This window comes from Neophocaena asiaeorientalis, unplaced genomic scaffold (assembly GCF_003031525.2).
Source record: "Neophocaena asiaeorientalis asiaeorientalis breed wild unplaced genomic scaffold, Neophocaena_asiaeorientalis_V1.1 scaffold100, whole genome shotgun sequence".
NCBI classification, from domain to species: domain Eukaryota; kingdom Metazoa; phylum Chordata; class Mammalia; order Artiodactyla; family Phocoenidae; genus Neophocaena; species Neophocaena asiaeorientalis.
In genome coordinates, this window is record NW_020173955.1 from 3999447 (window position 1) to 4009636 (window position 10190).

The following is a 10190-nucleotide window of genomic DNA, read 5'->3' on the forward strand; positions in this document are numbered from 1 at the left end:
GCATCATAATTGAAATTACACCCAGAAAAATTTAGTCTTATCTCCACCTTAGGACCAAGGTGCAGTTAAACTCCAGTTTATCAGGGGTTTTAGTTCCGGGAGAGAGTTCACCCACTCTGCAGCTGGTAACACCTGAATGCAGGAATATGGGGGCTGAAGCTTTAATTCTAAGTGGTCCAGTTCCCTTGTGTCTTCATCAGAACCTCATCCTTATCACAAGTCTATTGTACTTAATTTTCTTCCCTCCTAAAAGGCCAGTGTACAGTGCTTATAGAACTGTTACCAGCAATCATCAGCAAACATCCCGAGTGATGGTGGAACTCCACAATACACAGCCTTCTCTGTATTCCATCCTTTCTTTGGAAATGCCTATCAAAATCAAGGGGATGAAAATAATTTTTCCTGCAATTAGACGTTACATAATAAAGACACAGGGTAGTAAAAATAACATAGCTATCAATAATACGTGGTGACATAAATGCCCAAATTGTGAGCAGAGGATTCTCTTATCACACATTAGTCACCACAGCAGTACGTGTACTTATGTACTACCTTTCAGTGTAACATTAGACAATATATCTGTTTGTTATTCTGGCTAGGGAGATTCTCATTAAAATAATTACTGCCATCATCTTATTATTTCAGTGCAATGTTTAGGCCTTTGGTATCATGTTGGAAAAAATATATAATTCAGGATTAATGTTTGTTTATTTCCTTGCTGCTGGTCAATCCCTTGCTCCTAATAAAATGAAGATACCACCTGAAATCAGGGGCTCTTTTGCCCCCTTCATCTCCCATAATGAAAAGATTCTTCCTTCTAGAATATTTAAAAATTGGAAGTAATGAATCACAACTTTTTAGTATTGTCAGAAATGTATTAATTTTGAATGCTTCTACAAACCAGATATCATGTCAATCTTACTGAGGGTAAAATATCTGAAAACACAGGCCTGGGCTCAGCATTTAACATTTTCTCTTTGTCACATTAGTTTTAAGAGATTGAAACCCTTAAATATGAAGATCAGTGGAAATACAACAATCCAGCTTGTAATTCTAAAGATGTTACTATAGCTAAAGTCTTATCAATTAAAAAAAAAAAAACCAGTTCCTTTTTAGTTTGAGGTTGCTTTTCAGTTTGATTTATTTATGCTAAAATAAAAGAAAAAAAAATGAGAGTTGCAATTTCCCATTAAGGAGAGCTTACTTCCTGTAAAACATATGTTTTTAAATGAGCATATTTTTAATTTTCTAGAATCTTTAAATCAACGAACGCAAAAGATCTACAGTCTTTAGCAAAACCCCTTTATGTGCTTAATATTCGAATAATTAACATATTTGCCTTTCCCCCCCTCATATGTTTACTTTCATAAACTGAGTTTATTTTGAAAATCCACTAATCTTGAATTTTCTCCTACTAATTAAGCTCAGAGTTCAAGATTCAATCTTTTGAGAAGAGAGGGTCGGGATTCTCTTTCCATCATATTTGAAGAGCACATAGTGATATTTCCCTTGTTCCCTGAGCAAGGCCACAGAAATCACTGTTTGGGGATGGGTGGGAGAGCAGTTGCCATTATGAGGCTCTATGAGCCTTGCCTCTTTCAAATGAGAACCAGCTAGAACAGGCCTTGATATTTAAAGAAGGTAGTATCTGGAGAATCAGGCTCCAGAACTAATCTCTCAGAGTTACTCTGTGTTGTAATGTACTTGGATTTTGGCTGTTTGAATATTTTATTGCATTTCAAAATCTGAGAATTGAGAACAATAAAAAAAACCTTTTTTCTATGGTAGAAAGAATTTTGAAGTTCCCAGGAATCTAAGTGGTCTACTTCATGAGTCTTTATTCATGTACCAGACATTTCCTAAGGTCCTACTCTGTGCTGAGGGGTTAAAAAGATGAAAAGGATGGAGGCTCTGCCCTATAAGAACTGACAACCCAGGACTTGTCAGGTGATAGCTTTTATGACATAAGTTACTATATGAAATATACACAGAGAGACATGCAATTGTTTCCACCTGACGCAAATGGGCTTGCGGTTTATAATGTATAGTTAGATAGCTGTGCAAATGGCCCATACTTCTTAACTATTTAAAAAGTGAAATAATGTAATTTTCCACTATATGCACATTTAATTTCTTAGTGAGCAGACACAAATACCTGTGTCTTTTTCACCTGCAGCAGCAACAGAAAATGCATTTGTAGAATTCATTCCTTGATTTAACGGTGTTAAATGCCTACTATGTGTTAGGGAAGTGAAATGATACATTCACAATTGCATGTTAGAAATAGTCTCTAAAATTGCCTACAAAACAAATGTAATACGGAAAGCTCATTTCTCAAGAGTAGTTAAGATATTTAATGTCATAAAAACTGAAAACAATAGAATTATCACAGATATACCCATGACCAAACCTCATTATTTACCATTTTCATTTCTGAGAAACCAAGTTCTTTCTCCAACTGGTGTCAGAAGTAACTAGAGCTGTGTCCCCTCAAACTGGTCCTTGCTAAAGGCTTAGAACAGTTCAAATCAGCAATGTTAAGCCAGGGCTACCCAAAGCAAGGATAATAGTGTGCATCAGTATGGCTTTGGCATGTGTGACTTGTGAACTTTATACGATTGGCTTGTGCCTGTGTATGTGTATCTCAGTGCCTTAAAAATGAAAGCCATCCAAGAGCAGAAACCATGTGTCATGTCTGTTCAGTGCAGTGCTCCATAAAGAAAGAAAGAATAACAGTTCTTAGGACTAGAGTCTTCATTTTATAGGAATCTGGAGGCTTAGGTAACTGACCTTGTGCAAAGGATTTTTTTTTTTTAAGAGAAAAAGAAAACAGGCAAATTGTATACAACCAGGAATGGGAGACCAGAGAGATTTGTTTATCTTCTACCAAGCTGCCAAAGAAGATGAAATAGAGACAGGCTTTTTCTACCAGAAAAGTTTCCTTTGCTGGTTTTGGCAGGAAAAAAAATACTGATGATTAACTATCAGGGAAAAAAAGGTGTCTTAAATTCTGGAAAAGGGACCGGAATAGCCGCAGCTCTTCAGTAATCTCTGGGAATGATTGGCGCACATCTGGAATGGTTGTGGGCCTAGGCATTTGTGGGGTTTATGAGAAACTGGCAGAAAAGGAACTTGAGCCTGGTGATGTGTTTTGATGACTGCTTCTCGTTTGTCACCTAGCTAATTCGAGAGGATACCAACCAAAGCTACTGTGAAGTGAGAATGATCAAGGCCCTATGGTCCTTGATGGCCTGATTTGGTGGTGGTCTGATTTCAGACAGAACAGAGAAAAGGGACTGTTCTTCTGAAAGTGAGAAGGTTTCTAAATGCAGATATGGTTGCTGCACAGTTCTTGGTGGGTCTTTTTCTGTGTGAAGTCAGTGGCCTTAGGGCCTGCCAGAAACACCCACCCAGGGCCACGTCTTGCTGGGCAGGGGAGGGACATAGAGCAGTGTGCATTTGAAAACTTCGTTTTAACTCATCGACCACCTCATCTTTACGGAATGGCTTTTCTGAAGGGTCAAGAGGTGGAGAAGCAAAGGTTTGAGCTTTTTAGCTTCATCTTTCATCCTATTTCTACTGCACTCTTATGGACGTGTTAACTAGGGAAACCACCCCCCCCATCTCCAACCCCTACCATCACTACCATCTCCACCACTGTCACCTCCATTAACACTACTACCATCACCATGATCACCACCACCATCTTTGTTTTCCTTATGATAGAATCAGTATCAGCCACATCCTCGCTAACAAACATACATTATGGTGATGGTATATCAGCTTAATAGAACATATTTCAAAATTCTGGTCCATTAGATAATCCAAGATAAATTCTTCATCAAACTGTCAACATTCAAAGTCCAGCAGAGACATACATGGTGTTTGTGTAGAGTCCTTGGATATCTAGTGCTGACTGCACAGTGCTAGCTGTTGCTTTTCTGAACAAACCAAATGATAACAGGAAAGCTACAAATTTTTTAAATAAGATGGTAATACTTCTCTTGTTTTCACTACACAGTTGATAGACAAGATAAAGAAGATTTCAGGTGCTTTATTTCTCCTCTTCAGTAAATTTATACTTTTTCATCAGAATGTATACCTCTGCGTATGTGTATGAGGTTGCATTCCATGACATACAGTCTTGATTTTTTTTTGGTTTGTGTGTGTGTGTTGTCTGTATGTATTCCAGGATAATAGCATAGTAAAAAATTATAATAATGGTAAAGAGTACTTGTCCAAATAAAGGACTAGCTGCCTATAAATTTTCCTTTTAGACAGTGAGTGAATTCATAGCTGGAAGTTGGCAATAAGACCATCTGAAACCAGTAAAAATCATTTCTGTGATGTGTAAGGAGGGGAGGGAGGAAGGGAAGGTGGGAGGGAGGGAAGAAGGTGGGGGGAGGAGGGAGAGAGAGAGAAAGGGAGAGAGAGAGGAAATATCTCCAAAAGCTCTTCCTCTACTGAGTTATTCTTTTATAAAACAACTTCACATCTGGACTGATAACTTGAATTCCACCCAGTGCCATTTAAATAGCCCAAGTTATAAACCTCTTAAACTTGGGGTTTATAATAGAAACACTGACAGACCCCTAACTATAGTGCCTCTGTAGTAATGAAAGCACAACTATTTCATTACAGCAGTGTCTGGCAGGGCTGCTATAATTAAGAGTCTGTCAGTGTTTCCATTATAAACCCAAATTTTAAGAGGTTTTTAACTCACATTGTTTTAAATCACATTGGGCTGAAACTTGCTGTACAAAATGTCAGACCAGATGTGTGTGTGTGTGTGTGTGTGTGTTGCTTTTCCTCTTATTTACCCCCTCCCCACAAAAAAAGGGAAATAGGTGAAGCTTGTTTTTAAGACTGGGTGTGAAAAACATGTATTTAAAAAAATTATTCCCTTGTTAAAAGCAAAAGATTTATTGGGGGAGGGTGCACAGAAAATGAAGTTTGAGATATTTTTCATTTTGGTTTTTTCTGATTGTATTTTTTCCTTTAGAAGGGCTCTCATTTGGGAAACCAGATTTGAACATATCCAAAAAGCAATGTTACAAAAGTGAATCTTATGATACCCGGTTCTTGACACTGGTTTATTTGGAAGATAATTGATTATGTAGGCTGCTGGAGGTGATGAAAATATCTTGCATTGTATTCTTAAGTGTTCAGCCGTTTTGATCTTTGGGGTAATCTTTTGGAGCTCACCATCCTTGGTGGGAATCACTTTTAGGCTAAAATGTACTCTTGTAACAGAGTTGCCTGATGAAAGCCTTATTGGCTCTGGGGGAAACTAATAGAATTTGTATGGTTATGTTGGTTTCATTTATGTGGTGATAGGATTTATTCACTTATTCACTCAAAAACCATTTATTGAGAATCTACTGTGTGCTAAGCATTGCATTTGGACGTTTCTAATGCGGTCCATTGGACTGGTTTCACTGCCCAGCACGTATGTGTCTTTGATGTCAGTGTTAGGGAGCTAAATTTCAGTGTTCTAACCAGAACTCCTTGCTGTCTTCAAAGGAGCCTCTTACTTAAGTGGTGAGACTGCTGCCCACGCCCCCCTCCACACACACATTGTTGACTCAGCACACAGCAGCCCAGTCTAGAGGTAAGTATAGACTTATTTAGAGCAGATTCAGCTTTTGACTTCCTACTTTCCCTCCCTTCCTCCCTCCCTTCCTTCTTTCCTTCCTTCCCTTCTTTCCTCCCTTCTTTATTTTTTTGAGGGGCTCCATCCAGGTATGTGAAGTAGCCTGCCAGTCAGCTAAAGGCCCAGGGAGCCTCTGGAGAAATGCCATACTAACTGTTCCCCCGGAACCCCACTGGAGGAAGTCTGCCTTTTCAGGTGTAGACACTGCCCTCCAGGGGCCTCCTTAGGTCCCAGGCTCTGGATCACACTGTGAGCAGAGGAGGAAGAAATGTTATAGGGGGGTCAAGGCTGAGGAAGGCTGGGGAGAAGAGGGGACTGTGGCCCTCATGCTCACCTTTCAATTTGGGGCCCCCACACAAAGCCCACCCCCTTCCTCAAGCACAACCTCCCTTCCTTTTTAAAATTAATTTTCCTTTGTCTTAACAACACCCTAGCACTCCCACCCTTAAGAACCCCAAAACCTATGCCAAGTGATGAACCCAAACCTAAGTTTTATTTTTACCAAGATGACTGCCCATTCTTTATTTTCTGAAATTACATTAGGAAGAAAAAAAAGAATGAAGTAAAAGCAAGGTGGGAGCGATTGTATTAACCATTCATTCAGTCATTCATTTATTTATCTTTAAGGCTATAAAGGTGTTTCCTGCTAAAGGCAGACAGTGAATATTTTATTTGAATCTTGTAGTTTCCATCAGACCTTTTAACCCTTCATTCTCCAGCTCATCCCGAGTCCCCCGTGCCAGGCGATCCTCCGCACGAGGGCTGGGACTATATTAAGTCTCCCTCTTGGAGCTGTTTGTTGACCACATTCACGTTCAGAGCCCTGGAGCTAAAAGCACTTTACACCATAAAATAAAAGCACTGTCTTTTTTTCTAAAAGGTTACGTCTGGAGGCCACGCGGCTCATACTTCATACCGAAAACTACTGAAAGGACTATGAAATCCTCTATGATTTACAGTCTCTCACTGCATTAGGGTATAGATCTACTCGACTCTAAAAATACGGTGGGTTTCTAACCGACGTGAATATATGTGCATTATTTCAGAAAGTCTGTTAGAAAACTTGTCAACACATTATAAAGCATAAAACAGGACTTGGCTATTAAGTACGAGATCAGAGGCAGAATATATACTGCAGGAAGTCCTGGGGAGTGTCCTCCGCGGGCAAGATAGAAAGGGGGAGGAGGGGAGGGGAGGGGTCGTCTGTTGGCCTGGAGTTTACACGCCGTGTCGTCACCAAAGGTTTGGGAAAGAGCCCACAGAGCGTATTAGCTCCTCAGTGGAATCAGCAAAGGTTCTACAGCTCCAAATGAAGTTAACCAAACGGCCATAAAATAATTTTAACGTTGTCATAATTTATTGTTTTCTGAAAGCTACTTTTGGAAAGTAAATATACTTATTGTGTATCCAAGTGTGCACGTTTAAAGTGACCTTTCACCCCTCTACAAACCCACCTGCATCATTAATCAATACTTAACGTAATATTTTCAAAGCTCTTAAAACAACACATTTTTATTTCTTTAAACACACATAGAAACGTTCCCCCTCCCCCAGTTTTGGGCGCTTTAGCGAGCATGCAGTAGCAATGAGGGAGGGGGCGTCACTCGTAGGGGCGAGCAGGAGGGACCGCGAGTGGGGGTCCGCGACGAGGAGGGAATCAAATGCCGATACACAGCCCTGGTTTTCTGGACTGGGTGAAATCAGGCTGGGGGAGGGGCGGGAGTGGAGGGCAGTTCCTATTTCACTCTGGGCATTTTATGATGGTGAAATTAAATATATGTTAATGGTGGAAACGTCGCTACTTACCTCTCCATGGGTACCCAGGGAAAGCAGCTGCAAAACTGGGTTTGAAATGTTATGTTTTAACATGTGGTTTCGGAAGGACCCCCTGGAATCTGAAACAAGTGCAGGAACATAGCAGACCTACTTGTAACTAAGTGCCTAATTTGCTATGATTTTTTTAAAAAAGAAAATCAATAAAATGTTGCCAGTTATTTATTGGAAATAACCACAGATAGCGGCCCTGATAGGGTGCCGGTTTTAGCACACAATTGTGTAATGAATTGTAATTCAGAAGACTGTTAAATGTGAACCACAGAACCTTTCAGAGGTAATAAAGTCATTACTTTTTACACTACAGCCAACCCTGAAAAGCTTTATACACACCATTATATATAAATCATACATATATATTTCCAGAACACACATTCACCCATTTATATACCTTTTCTATATATGGACTTTTATGGAGGGATGGGAAAAATATTTAAATTTGAAAAGCTCGGTTCCGAAAGAATCTGACTGACTCACTATTGTTACCTGAATGGGCTTTTATTTTATTTATTTTTCAAAGGCCTCCAGTTGTACTTTTTTTTTCCCTCTCCTCACCTTCCCTCCAACCATTCTCCTCCACGTCCCGCTCCCCCCACCCCTGCCCTGCAATAACATTCTTTTGGTCGCTCCAAGGCTAGTGGAACAAGACAAAAAAATAGACAGTAGTGGAAAAGAGATGCTGACCTGCTCTGAAGAACTCGTGAAAAAGGGGAAATGGTGTAACGCACACGCTACAGAGCTTTACTGCAAGTGAATCTTCCTGCTTCTTAAACAGGGTTTTAGTTTCTCCCCCCTTAAACTGGAGGAAAACAGTAACAACAAACCATATTTACACAAACCCAGTCCAGCCCACATCTCTCCTAATGTTGAGCATCAAAACCTCCTTTTCTTCCTTAGAGGGGCCCGAAGCTTCGCCGAGCTAGGCAAATCAGTTATTTTCTAATGGGTTTGAAACTTTATGAAGGCAACATATGAATAAACAGCCGCTGGCCGGCGCGGCTCGGAGATGGGTGCGCGCATGCAAGCCCGGGGCGCTAGCTTAAAACAATAAAGCCCCGCGCCGGGTAGGTGAATTTACGAAAACGACGTCCCTTAGACTGAGGAGGGGGAAGAGAAGACACAAGGGGCTGTGGAGCCGCTTGGAGGAGAGCGAAGGAAGGCTCCTCGCTCTGCAGACACACACTCACACACGTCCACCTGCAGCTCGGAGTGTCGCGGGCCGCGGCTCTCCGCCTCCACCCTGCACCCTCCGCGCCTCCCTTGGACCTGAGTCCATTTTCCTCTCCCCCAGTGCCCTTCCGGATCTGGAATCGCAGCGCGGTCTCGGCGTCGGCGTCGGCTGAGGCTACAGGGTGGCGCAGGCAGGCGGGGAGGCTGGGAGGCGGGGGACGCCGGGGGACTTTGCGGGCACGTTTCTGAATAAACTTTCCAATCGCAGGGGGTGCTGTTGCTGTACATTTTACGTAAAACTGAAAGTATCCCACGCCAGAGTGAAGCCCGCTTTTTGACAGCAGTAGCGCGCGCGCGCGCGCATTAAAGAGACAGGGGTTTATTTCCAACAGGTCTTCCCTAATTTCCTGGGAACGTCTGCAGAAAGGCCAGAAGGGGGGCTGCGGGCTCCGGGGTGTGCGGCTCCGCCCGGGGCGTCCGGGGAGCGTGGCGCTGACCCGGGGCTGTCACCCCATCACTGCGGCTTCCCCGCTGCTCCCGCGAGCCAGTCGCTCTTTCTTCATTCCCCATTTTCTTTCCCCGGGTAACAGCACTGGACTAGTTGTGCTCTGCCCGTAAGAAACACTTTCTTGCCATTCCTCGGTGCTTTTGCAGTAGCTCTGGAGTGGGAGGGGGTGTGTCTTTCCTTGGGACCTAGCTTGGGGACCTCCCGCGGCCCCGGGAGCAAGTTCCCAGGGACTGGCACTCCCGGGACTGCCCGGGCTTTGTCCTCTGGCCGGCAGCAGCTCCGTTGAGGTGGACGCCTCGGCGCCTCCCTCGCCCTGGGTCCGGGCACTCTACTCCCGGAGCTGGAACCTGCCCCGAGTCCGGCTCCCTGTTTTTTATTCCTCGGCCTTTCTCTCCCTTTCCGCGACCGTTGAGAGCCTCGACTCCCTGCTCCCAGTTGCATTCAGACCCTATCGTTTGTCGGGACGTTCAGATCCCCGGCCCCCCTGCTTGGCCTGGGGGGCGCCCTCCCGGCCCTTCGGCCCTGGTCTGCACCGCTTCCCTCGCCCTTGCCCCCTCGCTCCAGGCCGCTCGGGCTCCCGAAGGCCCCGGCGCTGCCCTTCCGGACCCGCAACCCTCCAAACTTGAGCTGGACTCTGCTTCGCCGCGCGCTCCTTCCCGCCTCCCCTTGCCTGCCGCGTAGCTGTAAGTTGGAGGCTCAGCTCTCAACTTCGGGTGATTTTTCTTTGCCATTCTCTCCTCGGGCAAAGTTTCCCGAGCGCAGCCGCGGCCTCAGGGCTTTTGCTTCGGCCCCCGGCGTCCGCACGCGGGGTGCGAGCGCGGCGGCGGCGGAGAGGGGAAGTGGGTGTGCGCACGCAGGAGGGTGTCCGGGAGCAACTCTACCTGGCTTCCCTCCGCCCGCGCTTCCCCGGCCCCTGCAGCCTCCCTGTACACTCTGTTTTTGTTTGTTTGTTTTGTTTTTTAAATTTTAAATAATTTTTCATTTTAGGGTCCGCATGCGGGGGTGGGGAGCAGGGCCCACGTCTGG